General features: G+C 53.5%; 1 long non-coding RNA gene across 2 annotated transcripts; it reads right to left on the bottom strand.

Moving 5' to 3' along the window:
- Nucleotides 1-1,287: 1,287 nt before the first annotated feature.
- LOC122234957 lies at nt 1,288-6,118 on the bottom strand. 2 transcript variants are annotated; one of them, XR_006212965.1, is made up of 3 exons: nt 5,936-6,118; nt 1,851-2,007; nt 1,288-1,596 (listed from the first exon to the last, which is right to left on the bottom strand). It is a non-coding gene; the product is annotated as an uncharacterized LOC122234957 (long non-coding RNA). The 2 variants fall into 2 exon arrangements; XR_006212966.1 differs by having other exon boundaries at nt 1,288-1,575.
- Nucleotides 6,119-18,369: the final 12,251 nt, after the last annotated feature.

The following is an 18,369-nucleotide window of genomic DNA, read 5'->3' as shown; positions in this document are numbered from 1 at the left end:
CAAGTGGGATTTATCCCTGGAATGCAGGGATGGCTCGACACGCAAAGATCTATCAGACTCACCGTATGATCCAGCATTTCCACTTCTGGGAAATTGAGGCAGGGGATTGAACTGACACGTGGATGCCACAGCAGCATTATGTACAAGAGCTGAGAGGCAGACATTACCCAAGTACGCAGCAGATGAACGGATAAACAGAACGTGGCATTTTTATCCGCCAGAATATCATTCAGCCTTGAAAAGGAAGGAGATTCTGATGCCTGCCACACCGTGGGTGATCCCTGAGGACATTTTGCTAAATGAAATCAGCCAGTCACAGAAAGACAAATGCTGTTTGCTTCCACTTCGATGAGGTGCTTAGAGGAGTCACATTCATAGAAGGACAAAGTGGACTGGTGTTTGCATGAGGATGCGGGAAGGGAGAAATGAGGCTGTATTTAATGGGTCCGGAGTTGCAGTTTTGCACAACGCAAAGCTTCCTGGAGATAGGTGGTACAACGTGAATACACTTAATGCTATTGAAATGGGTTCAGAGGCGGGGAGCCTGGGTGGCTCAGTCGGTTGAACATCCGACTTTGGCTCAGGTCACGTTCTCGCGGTCTGTGAGTTCGAGCCCCGCGTCAGGCTCTGTGCTGACAGCTCGGAGCCTGGAGCCTGCTTCGGATTCTGTGCCTCCCTCTCTCTCTGCCCCTCCCCTGCTCATGCTCTATCTCTCTCTGTCTCAAAAATAAATAAAACATTAAAAAAAATTTTAAATAAAGAAATGGGTTAAGATGGTAAAATTTATGCCGTGTGTCTTTTACCACCATTTGAGAAATTAATTTAAATACATTTTAAAATAATTAAGTAGTATCATTAGTAAAGAAAGAAAGGCAGCTTGGACCTCTGCAGGTACCAAACCCACTTTGGAGGTCCTGGCTCACACTATGTTGTCAGGAAGTCAGTCGCTAACTCATTGAGAGCACAGACCCTGGGCCCAGGCTGCCTGCATTTAAATCTCGGTGCCATAAGTTACAGGCTATGTACACGAGTCCGGTTTTGTGCAGTGGACGTGATGGCAGACCCGCCACGGAACACGGAGGTGAGGCTAGTATCTATGGAGAGCACTTCAACAAATGTCTGGCACATCGTGAGCACCACTAAGAGGTCACTACTATTATTTTTATCCTATCCGATGGTGGCTGCCATTGACTGAACAGCAGGTTTGGGCCAGGTGACGGACACTGCCCTCCACTCCTGTTGTGAAATGGAATCCAGGCGCTAACCTATGAGAGACACGTGACCCGATTGAGGAATCGTAGGCTCCGTTCGGTTTAATAAATATCTGTGACGCCCCAGGCGTGGGCCAGGCAGCATGCTTGGTGCTGGTGGACAGAGATGACTATGGCGAGACCCGGGGAGCTTTGTCGGCCTGCCAGCTAGCAGGTGGCACCCCGCCCTCAAACGCGTCCTGCGCTCCACTCGATGTCGTGGTGAAGCCATCTTGGAATACTTATTACTGCTTGAACCGGGGCCCTGCGTCTTCGTTTTACACCAGTCCCGTGGATTACGCAGCCAGTCCTTCCTTGACCAGCCCTGATGGGGAGAAGGGGCCAGCTGTTTGAGGAGACAAAAACAGATGCCAGAAGCCAATGGGAAGAGCAGAGAGAGGAGGAGGGCACAGGCTGACAGAGGAACAGGGGAGGGACACGTGGAGTGAGGTGACAGAGGCAGAAAGCCGGCTCAGACCCTCTGTCCCCTCGGCCACCATGCCACCGCCTCCTCACACCGATGTGGGGGTCGGGGGCCCCACCCCTGGCCAACACCCCCTTGCGCCAACCGTGACTCCAACCCCACTCCATCAAACTCACGCCTTCCTGTTCCTGGCACTTTGGGCTCCCGTCTGCAGCGTGGGGCGTCAGGTGGGAGCAGTGTTTCTCAGTGTGGCCTCTCTGCCTGTGCTCCGGCTGGTCTGTGTCCTGCTCTCTGCCACGCTCAGTGCACAACCGGCCAGCGGCACGGCTTTCCCTGTGCAGAGATCCAAGGTGCGTCAAGAATGCACAGAAAGTGAGTGGTTTTGAGCCCTTCTGGTGGGGATTATTACGGGAGGGACGGAGAAGGAGAACGTGCTCAATGGGCCCAAATATCTGTGCATCAAATTTAGAGCATCATTTGGGGGAGAAGACCTCGGAGGTCCCCCCCCCACCGCTCTGAGATGCGGGAATGTCATCCATCCACCTGTCTGGCGGACTCTTAGCCTTCAAAGCCTCAGCTTTGCCTCCTCCTTGAAGCTGTTTCTTCCTCCATGTTTATAGCTGACTACAAAACAGAAGGGGCTGATGTGTGTATTTTTCCTGAGAGGGCCAGGGGAGGGGTGGATCCGAGAGGAAGCAGCAAGGGGAGATTGGATGGCAGAAGCCTCTTGGATGATGCTCCTCCTTTTTGAGTTGACCAAAAAAAAAAAAAAAAAAAAACCTCATAGAAGAAAGTCTGCAGGTTGGGGTCGGGATAAGGAAGACTTAGCCTATACCGCGTGGGCACTGGGTGATTTGAGGAACTTTTATCAAGAGGTAAGAAGGCCAGCAAGATGTTACAACACACACACACACACACACACACACACACGCACGCCGGAACAGTACATTACAAATGCTCATCCTTCCCCCCCTCTTCTCCACCTGCTGTGCTGGAATTCCTTAGCAGCGATTGTCTTACACTGGGCTTTAGCTTGCTAATTGGTGACTAGATTGGATGGAACTGGGAAAATCAATACAGCCCAAAAGGATCTTTATAAACTGTACTGAGGCTGAAATTTTGGAGAGGAAGATGTTGGGTAAGGAAGACTTTCAGAAAGTTCTCTAGGACGTCATACAACGTGACTTTCCTTTTACCAACCCTTTGCAGGGGGAAAAAATCAGCAAAGTGTTACCTTCAAGACGTCCGCAAAAATATTACCTTCAAGACGTCAACAGATTGTCAACAGATCGGTGGGGATCTGTCGTCTTGCCGAAGTCATGTTCTAAATTCAATGCGAGTTGGGGAGAGGGTGCTCTAGGCTGCTAACTGACCCCCTACGTCCATTCCCGTCTTCTTTTAGAATTCGGGGCACCCAGGTGGCTCACTCAGTCAAGTTTCTGACTATGATGTCAGCTCAGGTCACGATCTCACAGCTCCGGGGTCCAAGCCCCGCGTTGGGCTCTGCGCTAACAGCAAGGAGCCCGCTTGGCATTCTGTCTCTCCCTCTCTCTCTGCCCCTCCCCTGTTGGTTTCTATCTCTCTCTCAAAATAAAAATAAACCTTAAAAAAAAAATAAAAGATGTAGCCTGCTCCAGGTGTAGTTAAGAACAGCAGCTTCGAACATCACAGCCAGGAGAGGACGTGAGATCATTGCTGGCCCAGAGGTGCTCTGTGCCCTCCCGAGGTTGTGTCCCCCCAAGGAAAGGGACGTGCCCCGCACTTCTCTTTCTCCCTCCAGGTAAAAGCGGGGCAACCGTTTTTAACACAGGGGTGGACACCCGCCCTCGAGGACCGGAGATTGCCTGGGAACGTTGAGCTGGGCGCTGTTACAGGAGAGAAAAATAAACTTCCGCGATGCCACAATCAGGAAGGTGGAAGGTAAAGTGGCGAGGCCGAGGCAAGTGCCCTCTCTGAGATGCAAACGCCCCGTTCCTGAAAGGTGTCCTATGTTTAGAAACGTGTGCGCCCTCACACGTCCTTCACAGGACTGTCGTAAGGCCAAGGTCCCACGAAAGACTATACGATGAACCTGTTCTGAAGCAGCGCACGCTTTGTGAGTATGAGCTATTGGGATGGTGTCAAACCCCCCAGAACTTGCTTCTGGCATACTCTCCAACTTGATTCTCCAAAGGCTTTAGGCCGGTGCCCTGGCCGCTTCTCCTCCAGTCACACCCGAAGTGCCAGAGTCTTCCCAGCATCACCCCCCCATAGCCCACCTGACCCTGACCGTGCCCCACCACCCCACCCCCGCCCCCCGTGTCCTCTGGTGGCATGGCTGCTGTCCCGTATCTCTCCTCCTCCCTCGGGGCTGCAGGCGACAGCCACAGGGGTCCTTTCAGAGCCTGACTCACCAGACCTCACCCCCAAACCCCCTGACGCTTGCCCCCTCACTCAGGGGAAGAACCACATTCCTTCCCATGCCCTGCACCAGCCTCCGGAGCTGGGTCTCGGTCCCCCCACCGCGACCTGCTCTCCGCGGTCTCCACGTGGGCCCCTCTCACACCAGCCCCACTGGCCTCCTGTGTGCCCTGGTCCCACCAAGCAATTCCTGCCACAGGGTCTTTGCACTGTCTCTTTGTTCTGCTTTGAATGTACTCCTCAGGCATTGCGTGGGTCCCTGCCTGGCCTCCTTACATGTCTGCTCAAATGCCCCTTTCCTAAGGTTTTTCTTGGCCCAAAATGCTTAAAATGTCAACCTTTTATTCCAGGCCCTCCCTACCTTCTGTCTTCTATGCACATATGTGTGCAAATACGTGTGCACGTGTATAACACGTTGATCGTTAGGTCACACTGTATCTGTTTGCTTGCTGATTGTCTGGACCCACACCCGTGGGATGCTTCACGAGGACAGGGTTTTTCCATTTTATTCACGGCCTTATCTGTGAAGCCTAGGACAGCGCCCCGCGCAGAGTAGGGCCTCGGCCAGGACTGGTTACGTGAATGGGCGCGTGGATGACCGAACGGCGTCTGTTGGTGGACACGGGGGTGCACACGTGGGAAGGAGGCCGGCCAGGTGAGGAGGCCAAGGGTCCGAGGTGACAGAGGACAAGGGAAGTAAAGCCACAGCCACTCGGATGTCACAAGCACAAGCTGCCAGGACTCGATGCCCACAGGTTAGGGAAGCAGGAGAGGAGTGAGAAATGCGTGTGTGCAGCAACCAGCCTGCATGGCCGCGAGCAGGGCGGGCGTTGTGAACCTTCCAGAGTCGGGGTGCGGGGCGCAGAGCCAGCCGAGGGGGACGGTGGGGGAGGGGCCAGGGGAAGCTGGTATGGTGCCCACGGCTGGCACACTGCTGGCAAAGGGGAGCACGGCGCTGGAAGGGAGAAGGGACCGTGGTGACGGCTGAGTGGCAAAGGCGGGAGACCTGGCCTGGGAACCTGGCGATCGGTCCCTCCTTCCACTTAGCGTGTGTCCCAACAAGGTGTGTGACCTTGGCCCAGCCACTCGTCTCTCTGGGCCTGTGCTATTTTCTGGACCCGCCGTCTCTTCCGTCTTCCACCCTTGCCGGGCTGGCATCTAGGGGCGGGGCTCAATGGCCCCATGTGGGGGGGCAGCTCTGCTGGACGGTCCCCACCTCTCAGTCCAGGCAGGGGCCACCTCAGTGCCCTGGTGAGCTTCCCGCCCCCCCAGCAGACTCCCTCCTGAGCCCCACCCCCTGGCCTGGCAGTTAGTGACACAGATTGCCTCCCCCACTGCTTTCCTTGGAGACGACAGCCGATCAGGCTCTCTGAAGCCAGAGGGGGCCGGTGCGAGCTTGCTCCTTCCTCCTCATTTGCCGCTGATAGCCTCCGGATGCTGCCGCCGAAGCCACTCTCACCGCTTGCTCACTGCAGGGAGAATGGTGCCAAGGTGGACAGGCTTCTGGGCCCGGCTCCGGCTCTAAGCTGCTTGCAAGATGGCCTGCTGCTGAGACGGGCACCGCCTTGTCCGAGGACCCGGGGAATGGCCCCGGCGATTGCCTCCCACTGACCGTATGGCCTGGGCCACTCCCCGCAGCTCCGTGCTGTGCCAGATGCGGAGATGGGCGGTGGCACCTTCCGGGCCAGCCTCGCACACACGCTTCCCCGCGGGGATAAAGGGCTTAGCGGGTGCTAACCTACTTGGTAATTCTCCAAAGACTGTGTACCCTTAAGGGACTTTGCTACTATTAGTTCTCCCCCCCGCCCCCGCCCCCCAACCTAGAATCCTAGACCGGGACCCCAGGGTTCACCAGAATCACCGAATGAAGACGAGGCGGATGCGTCCCCCACAGTCCTGTGTTCATCTTCCGCTTTCATTGCCTCCCCTGCGGTCTTCGTGGGTGACGGAAGTGACTTTTCAGGTACGTTGAAAGGAATCATTTGGAAAACCGTGTACATGAGCTAAGATCTTTTCTTCCCCGTTACCCCGTTTGCACAGACCCTCGGAGTTCATTCTTTGTCACCATAGCAACCCTTGTCCTCTGACAAAAGGAGTGAGCATCATCAGGGCAGGTAGGGGAGCCTGCAGACGCAGCCACGTGGGAGGTGTGGGGCCTCTGTGGGCTGTTTTGGGCCACCTCGTGAGCGCTTAGTCACCCCTGTGACATCAGCGCCTTCTCATGGGTCCTGGGGCGCTCCTAACACCTCGGCACCAGGGTCACCAGTCAGATTCGCGCACCTCCTTTTGTATGATCTTGTAGAGACGAATGGGAAAAATACCAAAATCATATGGCGTCAACAGGTCAAAGTGTGGCCAGAGACCTGCCCACGAGGTGGGCATCTTGTGTCCGGTGGGCCTCTGCAGGGTCTTGTAGGAGCCCCGGTGGCATGTCGGGCGGTACTTCGATCCCACAGACCGGGCGATGCGAGTGGGGACAGGGCACAGAGCGGGTCTGCGGCGGGTCCAGGCTTTGGTGCGGGGAGCTGTGCCTCATGAGGCGTATGACTCAACAGACCCTGTGCCGCTGGGGTGCCAGCGATGGGAAGAGGGGCCGTACGCGGCGCATGGCACGTTCCGGGGGGCAGATCCTGGGCAGGACGCTGGCTGTTAGCCAAAGGCCCTGCCAGCTGCAGTAGAGAATCACATGTCTTTTCAAAACTGCTGCATGTTCCTGGTGGGGACAGACTGATGACCAGGACGTGACTGTTGGGCTGGAGGCGCCCATCACGAGCCGGGTTCAGTCGCAACCACCGAGTCATAAGGCTGGACGAGATACGCAGCCATGTCTCAGGAGATGGGGGTAAGGCAGCACAGACGGAGCAGCCCCGGAGGGCACAGGTAGGTGGTGCAGACCGTCGCGGCGCTGCGGCCGTCACACCAGGGGGCCCCCCAGGCTCCCCCATGCCTCTGTCTGCACGAGGGGTGCTGTGTGACCAGCTGAAGGGGACGGAACGACATCCGAGCTCGGCGTGGAAGAGTCAGTTGTTATGCGGGTACAAGCCGAACATGGACGGCAGTCCCACCTAGGGGTGGCCTTGAAGGACGATAACTAGACAAATCCCCCCAATGAGCAGAGCTCCGGTCACACATGATCACCTGGGGTGGGGTGGTCGCTGAGGATGAGGGGAACTTAGAACAGACAGTGGGGGAGGGAGATGAGCATCGACTGTAGTCAACTGCCATGGCAGGGGCTGTGGCTGGTCCTGCTAACCTCCTTCTTCCAGATGGCTCCTTGAGACACAGGGTGAGCTGGGACCCCGGAGGAGCTGCGTGGAGCTGAGGGGTGCAAGCTTAGACTGTAGGCAGGACAGGAGCCACGCGTGTGCCCTTTACGGAAGGACAGATGTGCCGCTTGGCTGTGAGGAGTGTGGCTGGTAGACCTCTGTTCCCAAGTCAGTCCCTCCCAGTGGTGGAGAGGGATAGACTATGAAGGCCTGGGCGCTTCAGCCCACGCTGGAGCCGGTCTAATGGACGCTCCTTGCCCCAGAGCCCGGCATCTGGTGGCTCTGAACCAAGGGTGATTGTTCACAGTGCTCCTGCCCGGACGTTTGGCGATTTCTGGAAACAGTTTTTGTTGTCATAACCTAAGGAGGTGCAAGTGATGGCCAGCGATGCGGCTGAATGCACAGGACTGTCCCCCACCACAAAGAATTGTCTGACCCCGGATGTTAATAGTGCCGAGGTGAATGGAGGCTCCATTCTGCTTGCCTCTTAATTCAAATTCTTCCTCCCCTCCCTTTCATAAGTGTTGGCCCCAAATAAATACCTTGGATCCCAAACTCAGCCTTAGCATCTGCTTCCAGAGAAGCCGAGCTGATATGAGGATACCTCCATTTCCTACCACAGTGCCTGGCATGTTGTGGGTTCTCAGTAAACATCATGAATTGTGAGGATAATCTAGATTAAACATCAGACCCCACAGCCTGCATGTCCACAGAGCGCTAATCAGGAGACCAGTCAGGAGCCAGTGTAGTTTTCGTTTTCCATGAAAGGCACCCCGTGAGAACACTGTTGAATCGTGCAAGATCCTCAGGTCAGAGACGTTCAAATCTGATGCTCATTTCAAGTCTTTGTACAAACTATTCCCTCTGCTTGGGAATCTCAGGGCCCTCACCGCCTCCTTCATAGAGCCTCTCATGCCCGCTTCCCCATCCCTACTAGTAATAAGGATTTATTCTCCAGTGGTCCCAATATCACAAATATCACGTGAGGCTGAGTTCAGTCCCTGGGCTTCCTATAGAATCTGGACAGGTAGTGTGCAAAGCCTCCGTTTTAACAGAGAGGGGAGCGGAATGAAGAGTTTTGACTTCCTTTTAAACAAAATAAATGGTTTCATACCTTTCGGATCTGTGTGGAAGACGGGGATGGGAAGAAAAAGAGAGACAGAGACACAGAGACACAGAGACATGGAGAACAAGATACCCAAGGCTGTCTCCAACCCCAACCCAGCCCCGACCCTTCTAATCAAGCACACTTTGCACATGGAATTCATTAAGAACAGAATTAGCACAGTTGAGGAGACACAAGAAAGCTTAGGGAATCCCAGAGAGAAGCACAAGGTTGAGATTTTGCTCTATTCCTTTTTTTTTTAATTTTTTTAACGTTTATTTATTATTGAGAGACAGAGAGAGACAGACCGTGAGCCGGGGAGGGGCAGAGAGAGGGGGAGACACAGAATCTGAAGCAGGCTCCAGGCTCCGAGCTGTGAGCACAGAGCCTGACGCGGGGCTCGGACTCATGGACCGCGAGATCATGACCCGAGCCGAAGTCGGACGCTTAACCGACTGAGCCACCCAGGCACCCCTGCTCTATTCCTTTGAAGCAAGGATGGTCAGGAGACCAACCCCCTTGTTGATAAGGTCCCTGATGCCAGGATTTTCTGTTCTGGCCTCTGCTGGCTCGTTGTGCGTCTACATGGCTTGATGCACGCCAAACGTGCCCTGATAAGTATCTGCTGGTGGACTCAGCAGAGACCCCCCCCACTTGCCTGGCTTTAAATCCTCTGGGTCTGTATAACTATGAGGGCCATTTCTACATGTCAGGTTGGACTCCCCTGCTCTCTGCACCATCTCAGGGGTCCAGCATGTTCTGACCATTCCCTCTGGTGTCCCAGGATAAGACGCTAATCGTTTACCCGGGGCCATCAGAGTGCCAGGCACCTTTGTGACAAATCGCTTCCGTTTCCTGTGGCAGAAAGCCCCCGAGGGTAGCATCCTTCACCTGTCCCCAGGTGAGGATCCCATGGGGCTCAGAGGCCAGGCACCTCGCCCTGCAGGTGACTTTGTGAGGTAACAGCTCAAACACACTCTGTGCCAACACCCCACAAGCTAAGGGGGACCTGAAAAGGGAAGACAATTAAAACCGTGCTGGCCGAGGAATAATCGTAAGAACTTAAGAGTGGTTCACTTGGTGGTAAGGATATAAATAGTCAAAGGGTTCCTGGGTGCGACAGAGTTTGGGGTTGTGCTCTGTGGCCCCAGGACCCGTCAAGGAGGGCAAGGGGAGACCCAGCGCGGGTCAGTAGGAAAGAGGGCTTTCTTACAGGATGTGGGGGATGGGCAGTTGGAGAAGTGGAGATTCCCACGGCGAGACGTGCGCCAGCTGCCGCCAGCTGTGCAGATGCGGTTCAGCCACCTGCTCCTGGCTCCACTCGAGGCACTTTCTGGTTCTCCAACCCAGCCCATCGCCTGTTTCTATAAATAAGTCTTCACTGGAACTCAGCCACGTCTCCATTCCTTCACATACAGTCCGCGTCTGTTCTCCCACCACAGTGGCGGAGTGGAGTAGCTGTGGGGGTGACGAGGACCCGACGGCCCACAGAGCCGGACGGACTCACCGCCGGGCCCTTCGCAGCAAAGGTTTGCCAGGCAGTCCTTCCTGTAATCCAGTTCTCTGGGAATCTGTTGACTCTGCCAGTTTCCGGAGGGAAAATTGGGTGGTGTTGTGCAGTTGAAAGTAAGGATTCCCCTGAAAATGACTGAAATTTTTTTTTTTTTCCCTAAGAGAACCCGAGACGGGTGATTTTTCTTGTTCCCTTTTTCAGTTCCTTTTCCCGTTTCTTCTTCTTAAACCCTGAGCCGGCATCTCAGCCTCGCCCTGGCAGAGGTTTACACGGACACCCCCGCTGCACTAACCTTCCTATTTCCTAGGGATTAGGCGCAGATATTGCGGAAATCTAAAAATAAATAAATAAAACAAAAAGAATCCTGGGAAATTGAACCCTAGAGGCAAGAGAGAGAGTCTGAGATCCAGGCAGCTCAGCCTGGGGATTCTAACTGGACAGAAACAAAGAGTCAGTTTGATGAACCTCGTGGCATGAATGTACCTTGAGGGTGTGGACTCATCAGGCCCGTGCTGGTGCCTAACAGAAGACTTGGCAAATACGAAGTGTCGTGGCTTGAATTGTGTTCCCATAAAGATGTCTTGATAGCCTAACCCCTCCTCTGTAAAATTGAATGGGTCTTGTTTGGAAATAGGGCCTTGGTAGATAGGATCACATTGGAACGAGGTCACACTGGAGTAGGGTGGATCTCACTCCAATGACTCATGCTTTTCCAAACCGTGGGCCATTTGGACATAGGCATCGAGGAAGGAGAAGGCCGTGTGAAGAGACAGAAAGACACGTCGGGTGACGGCCAGGAGTGGTCACCTCCCCCTTGCCTTTCTCCAAGTCCCATTCATAATTGTACGGGAAGGTTAGCCGCAAGGCGGAGATTGAGGGAATACAGTTACCCCAGTCTGGGCCTGACTGAGCACACACGCCGTGCTCTGGGGTGGTGCGGGAAGGAGGAGCTGCGTCTTGCTTTGGAAATCTTGAGCCAGGACCACCCTTGAGTGACACAGTTGTTGCCGGGGGCCGGGGCACAGAGATAATCGTTGATGGCCTTGCTGTCACGGCTGAGGATGAGTAAACAGGACTCAGGGGCAGATAAGCCATCTGATTTGCCCTCAGAGAACACTGAGGGCAGATGAGCCAGGCCCAGCACTGGGTGGCTGGGTGGGTCTTCTTTGCTGGAGGAAGATAGGACCCGGGAAAAAGTCATCAGGCACGTGATGGGAGAGGAGAGGAGGGGCTCAAGAGACGGGAGAGGGGCCTGAAGTGAAAATCAAGAATGAGGAAAATGTTCCAAGACTTGGCGGTGAGTAAAATAGGGCTGATGCGAGCAGTGGGCACGGGGAGACAAAAACGTGCCAGTTACGGTGGCTGGCAGGCCTCACCTCCCTTAACTCCCACGCTTGATGGATAAGAAATCACCACCCCAAATCCCAAGGATGTGTGTGCAGAAGAAATCAGGCAGCTGGGACTTCCAATTCCTTCGATCGAATGTGGAAGCCCACACCAAGTCTGCCGTGGCCCACGCTACCCTCAGATCAGAGGCTAAGTCACCTTCCCCCTCGAGCTCTCTAGAAAGTCCAGGGGGACCTGAGGACACATCATTTATGGCCTGCCTAGGGAGGCTTTTAGATAGTTTCCCCCAATCCCCGCCTCCCCACCATGAGATTTTAACACCGAAGATTTACTTCATATTTGTTTATATTCCACATGTATATCTGTGCCTTATCCACCAGAGAGTAAGATATTTTTTCCCCAAAACAGTTTCGCCCCCACCTCCACTCCACGTTGGCAATGCATAGGTTGGAGGGTCCGAACCCCATCTTCCCATGTAATGCTGATCGCTCTGGGCAACCTTATGCATTAGAATACGCTTATTCGATGAAATGGGGAAGCTCTCACTGACGTGGCTAAAGCCTTCTATGAACTAACTGGGTCACGGCATGCAGACAAAAGCAGCTGGGAGCTGGTGTTCTGAGCACCAGATTTCTTAGAGGTGTGTGTGTGTGTGTGTGCACATGTGTATGTGTCTATCTCATTACATCTTCCCAAAACGCAATGAGGTCTATATTGCCACTCCCTTTACACAAACGAGAGCACTGAGGTCACACTGCAAGCCTGAGGTCACTCAGCCAGTGAAGTATAAAGCCATGATTTGAACCCAGATCCACGTGACTCCACGTAGCTGTTGACCGTCACACAATAGGTGGGAAGTTTTCCATCTTACAGAGCTTTGGTATCTTGGTTTGCAAAGTAAAGCTGAAAATAAAGACCACCGCCCAGGCCGTCAAATGAGGGATGCGTCTACAGTGACCTTGTCTGGAGCGGGATCCTAACAGCTCCCCTGAGATCCTTGTGCCTCGGGGCACCGGGGTGGCTTGGTCAGTTAAGCGTCCAACTCTTGATTTCAGCTCAGGTCATGATTTCACTCATGGTTTGTGGGATCGAGCCCCGCGTAGGGCTCTGTGCTGACAGCCTGGAGTTCTCTCTCAACTTTCCTCTCTGCCTCTCCCCGGCTCTTTCTCTCTCTCTCTCTCTCTCTCTTAAAATAAATAAACTTTAAAACAATTTAAAAAATCAAAACAAAACCCCTTGTGCCTTGGGGCCTCGGCCACAGCTGAGCATCCAGAGGGACCACCTGAACCAAGCTGGGGCCATCGCATCCTTGGCTAGGGAACTTGAACCTTGAAGGGATTCATGGATTCAAGTCAGCCTGTAGGAGGGGCTGACTAGAGCCCCTCTAAGGAGCCAGGACGGCTGAGCTTTCCAAGCTGGGCATGTGTCTGTCTCCTTCCAGACCTTCCGTCTGCTCTGCATGCAGGGGAATGCATTGAAAGGGAGGCTCGGGCATTTCTTACACCTTGCTATTTCCGCTGTGTCTTCAGCAGTGGCCTCATCTCTTGTGTGGGTATCTTCAGGGCCTCTCACCCTGTTATCCCGGCATCTGATGGAACAGCCCCCACCATGGCTCTCGCTTCTGCTGCAGGGTCCCCACTTCTGATGCTGGCTGTCACCACCTCTTCCTGTTTTCCATCTGGCCCTGGGGGAGGTGGGCTTTTTGCCATTGCCAGTCTTGGGCAGGGGGGGTTCCATCATCCTCTGGACTCTCACCCGTCGCATCCCCGATAGAAGCACTTCCCTGTATTAAATAGTAAATTAGTAAACCACTTTCTCCCATCTTCTACTTCTCAATACTCGGACTCCCAAAGGGTGGGTTTTTCCAAACCAAGTGTAACCAAACGGACCGCGAGTTCGTCCACCCGCTACACAGGAAGCCAATAAAAAGCCGATGCCAAGCTTTTGCCGTGAATAAAGACAGGCTATTTGCTGGCGTGGCACCACCCAGGAGAACAGGGAGCTAATACTCAAGGTCCCCAAGTCCCCGATGGCTTGCAAGTGAGAGTTTTTAAGGGCAAAACTCAAAGGTAAAGGGTCTGGGGTTGCCTGCTTTTCCGATGGGTCAGGAATTGGGTAAACCTCAAGACAGACTTGTCTTTCTGGTGCCATTCCGTCTGGTTACATCAAGATTGCGGTCAGGGGTCTTTCCCTTCCCTGATCCAGGTCTGTGAAACATCTCAGCAATGTGTGCACTGATGCTATCTTTGTTAGCAAGGGCAGAGGCCATACGCTTTGTGACTATGTGACGGCACAGGCTCCTTCGTGTCTTGTCCTCTGGGCTACATTTTCGTCACGTCAGGCAAAACAGGCTGATGTTTTCCCCAATTACCTTCAACTCTGGGCACCACGCCTCTCTGCAGACTTAACTGTGTGGACGCTTGCACAAGCAGGCAATTCGCTTCTCTCTGGACACCAGCTGGGTGAGCTGCAAGTGAACTGGCCTCCGACTCTACCTTCCTGGAGTTAGTGCGGATCCCGCAGGTTAAGGCTCAGCCCCACAACACTGCCCCCCATTTCAGATGCCAATCGCAAGCAGCGGGTCCCCAGCTTGCCCACGACGTCTGTCCAACCTGGCCAGACATCCGTGGTTTCTACCACTCCCTACTCAGCTTCAGTAATTTGCTGTAATGGCTCAGGGAACTCGGGGAAATGGTTACTGACCAAGTTCTTAAAGAGAATATAATAACGATACAAAGAACAGCCAGATGAAGAGGTCTACAGGCGAGGTCGAGAAGGGTCTAGAGAGGAGCTTCTATTCCTGTGGAGTTGAGGTGTGCCAGCACAGAGGAATTTTGAAGCTCTGTGTCAGGAACCAGGGACAGAGACCAAATGTATATTTCTTATTATACCCTCTGTTTAAAAGATCTACGATGGTTCTACCCAACTTGACCCTGACTGATTCTATCAAATTCCCCAGACTCTTGCCCTCCGTGTCTAAGATGTTTATATTTTTTGTTGTTTCTCTGAACTGCCCTAGCATCTTTCCAGTGATCCCCACCACACACACACACACACACACACACACACACACCCTTTTTTCCCCCAATGAGTTAAGCACTACCGGTTTTAGATGTTCGTCACCAGCAGAACCTTGACTAATTCAGTGTTTGAACCCGAACAGTGCTCTATTAACCATAAAGCAATTTGCACAGATGACGTGTGTCATGGGAGGTCTAAATACATGTTTGAAGAGCGATGAATCGTAGTCATCAGCCCCTGGCCGACACACACACATGCATGCTGGTGGCAGATCTGCAGTCTTAATTTGTGCTCGGTCCTCGCCTTTACAGAGAGTTTGCTCTTCTCCATCGCAGCCTGACTCCACTGCCTCAAGGTTTCGCGTCTGTGTCAAACACCGAAGACACGCGGACGCACACACTCACTGTGCCTCCTGGCTTTGAGGGGACACGGGCAGGCTATTTCCAGGAGCGGGCATGGAGACAAATGTTCAGGACTCTTAGCAGGAGAAAACCTTTAGGTTTGGTCCGTAAGAGAGTGGGAGATCCCTTGGAGGAAAAGGAAAGAGAATAGTTAGGGATTTCCCAAGGGAGCGGGGGAGACTCTTGGGGTCTGCTTGCCCAGAGCTCCCCAGGAAGGAAGGTGCAATGGGGTGTCAAAGAGGCAGATCACGCTCAGTCTTGGTACTGACTCCAAAGCCAGGAGCATCTTCTGCAAAACCGGGGGAGGAGGATGGGCCAAGAGAGCTCACTCTTCAGAGTTTCCCACGCTTGTCTTCATTTCCAAGGGTCTCAGCAGCCTGGGGCTGCAAGAGCTCTCTGAAGGCACAGGGCTCTCATTTCATACATGAAGAGACGGCAGCTCAGGTCTGAGAAGCCACCCTGACGTCACCAGCCAACACGCGGCAAAGCAGTGCCTCGCGCTCTGCCTCTTGATGCAGGACCTGTGATACTGCGTGTCTGAACTCCCCACAGCGGGATCTGATTAGAATAAATCAATCGTTTCTTTCAAAACCTCCTTGACTGGGAAATATTAGTCGTTAAACCTTTGGAGAGAATTATTTTGGTCAAATTACATTTCTTTCAGCCACACTGTGAAAGTGAGGTATTGGAGGAGACAGGGGCGGGGGGGCTAAGGGCAGGGCAGGTGTCCTGTGGGCAGAGGTCGGCTAGGGGCGGATGGGAGGAAGGTGGGGGAAAGCTGCAGGGAATCCCAAAGTTTGAGACCGCATGAAGAAGTTACAATGGAAACAAACAAACAAAGGCAAACAAACCAGGATCCTGACGTCCGGGGCCCCCATCCCAGCTTGACCACTGAGTGAGGATGGGCTTCCATGTCTGTGTAGTGGGGGGTTAGAAACCACCCCCATCCACCTGCTGCCCTGAGGCGTAGTGAAATCACATGGGTAACCAAAAGCCCAGGGAAATGTGCAGGGTTGGCACTCTGGGGGTGAACGGTGGAAAAGACCAGAGCTCCATCACCTGCTGCCCGAGCAGCAGATTCTCGAATCTCTGTGTCTCTCCTACCTGCACACAGGCCCGGCTCCTGCACGGACCCAGCCTCATGGCGAGCTGGGCGCCCTCGGGGTAAGAAGTTGAAGATCCAACAACAAGCCCAGTGGAGGTTTTCTGTTCTTACCCACTGACCTGTCCTCAGTTCTCGGGTATTTTTAGCCAGCAGAGACCCCTTGATAGAGAATGGCCTCTCCCACATCCTCCGGGAAGTAGAAGGAATGCTTGGACAGAACACAGCGCACGGTGGAAAGGGCAGTCCTCTGAGGTTCACCGTGGTCTAGCCCCGTCTTGACCTTAACAGGGAAACTGAAAAAGCTTGTAACTGGAAACGTGTTGCTCCCAAAGATGTATCTTAGCTGAAGAAAAGCAAAAAGGGCACTTAAAGGAGCTCTTACTGTGGGTCCAGCACGTCACTGCTCCTTGACTTTGTTTCATCTGCTTCTCATGACAGACTTGCACACAGGGAGCGCCATTCATGGTTTACAGATGAGGAAATCAACACACACACACACACACACACACACACAACGCAAATAGATTGAGGGAAGCCGGCAGTTAGTGAGTAGCAAAGCGGACACTGGCGCCCGGGGCGGCCTGACCTATCAACCCATGTGCACACGTTACAATAAACCGTTGATTATGTGTGCGCCACGAGGCGGGGGCCGGATTCAGGGCTTTGCGAGCACCGTCCCATTTCCCTCTTAAGACAGCTCCACCAGATAGGCCCATGGCCACCCCTCCTTCCCTACGAGAAAACCGCAGCTCTGCGAGGTGACGTCACTGAACCGATGTCACACAGGCAGACCTCGCTGCCAGATCCCGAGGCTTAACTGTGAGGGCGCACGGTCCCCTTTGTCCAACCCCAGCTGGTCGTTCCTAGGGGGAGTAGAGAGAGAGCGTGGGTTCAGGTGACCAGCACTCTCAAATTCAATACGGTTACGCTTCCTGCAGAATAGCAGTGCAGATTCTAACCCAACGCTGGATGCTTTCCTGGGCTCTCTGAGGGCTGGGAGCGGTACAGCCATCCTCTTGAGGGAGGGAGGCGGCAGAGATCCAGGGTCCCTCCCTGCTATGCCCTCCCTGCACCAGCAAAGTCACCCTTGGGGAGAAAACTTCCAGACATCTGTCCAAAGTCACCTTTTCTTTTATTATCCGCACAACGTACAGGTAGTGTTCTCCTAGCAGTAACTGACAGCCTCTTCTTAAATATCCAGGATAATAAGGACACTATGGAAACTTGCAGAGACTCAAGGTTCTCAATGACACGCATGTTTTGTGCTTTTGCCCTGTGTTGGGTTTTAGCACGCCTTGGGCATGGATCATGGGTTGCAGATTCCCATCCTACCCTGACAGTGGGAATTTTCTTTTTTAAAGAGTTAAAACACATACTTCTTGGAAATTTACATCAGCACTCACCGTGGCGTAGAAGTATCTGCTGTGAAGAGAATGAACTCCAGCTAAGCTGTCCAGACGGCACAGCCCCAGACCCATGTGGCTGCTGAGTACTTGAAACGGGGTGAGTGCAACCGAGGACCGGGATTTTTAATTCAGTTTTAATTACATTTAAAGAGCCACATGTGACTAATGGTGACAGCATTGGACAGCACGCACCTAGATAATTACTAAGAAAATACCACCCCGTTACTTTCGTATACACTTATTTTATTGTAAACACGGAGCGATTTCAGTTTGTTTACCCAGTGGGTTTACCTCTTGGCCCCAGTATTTTGCACCGCGGGGATTCACAGTTGTCTAAACACCCTGTGCACGAAATGAAGTACGAGAAAGAGGCCGTGTGTTTGCTTATTAGCTTTACACTGTAAAAACTCCAAGAGTCATAATTAAAAGATTAAACACTCAGAAATGCAAACAGCCTCCCCATCATACACGCTCACTGCCTACCTGCTCCCTGACGGCATCGAGATGGAAAGAAGCATAGTGATCACATCGAGTCTAGCGGCTTGGCCTGCAGAAACGTGCCCTCCGGGCGTGCGGGGTGGGGGGCACGGTGCTGGGGTCGGCTCTCGATCTCACCGCGTTACTATCTCCCTTCCAGCAAGTGCTCTCTGCTGGAGAGCCCTTCACTCCTTTTCCCTCACTTATAAATGTGCTTTTCATACCTGGCCCTTCCCTGGCTCAGTAAGGGTTTATTCCCTGTTGTAATGAAATGACCTGTCCTGAAACATGGGCACCAGGACGTCTCTCTCTGGAGTCGCCTCCTGTCTGAACGGGAAATGTCATGGCCGCTCTGGTATTTAAAATACACGGATTCCTGACTCCAATTCGCAGACCTGGGTCAGAATGACCGCGGCGGGATCCGGACAGCTGTGTTTTCGTACAGCGCCCCAGGTGACTGTGATGTGCAGCCAGATCGGGGAAACAAGGGCCCAAATCATCCTCCTTTGACAAAGGCTTTTAGCAGTGGGGTCGGACGCAGAGGCCTGCCCCAGCCACAAGGGCTGGATGGGCCTGAATACCATCATCAGAGCCGTCGGCTGATCCTCTCCTGCAAGCCCTGCCAGGCCCCGCACTGGGCATTTAATATAAACC

This window comes from Panthera tigris, chromosome F2 (genome assembly GCF_018350195.1).
Source record: "Panthera tigris isolate Pti1 chromosome F2, P.tigris_Pti1_mat1.1, whole genome shotgun sequence".
Lineage (NCBI taxonomy): Eukaryota > Metazoa > Chordata > Mammalia > Carnivora > Felidae > Panthera > Panthera tigris.
This window is presented reverse-complemented; position numbering and strand designations above follow the sequence as displayed.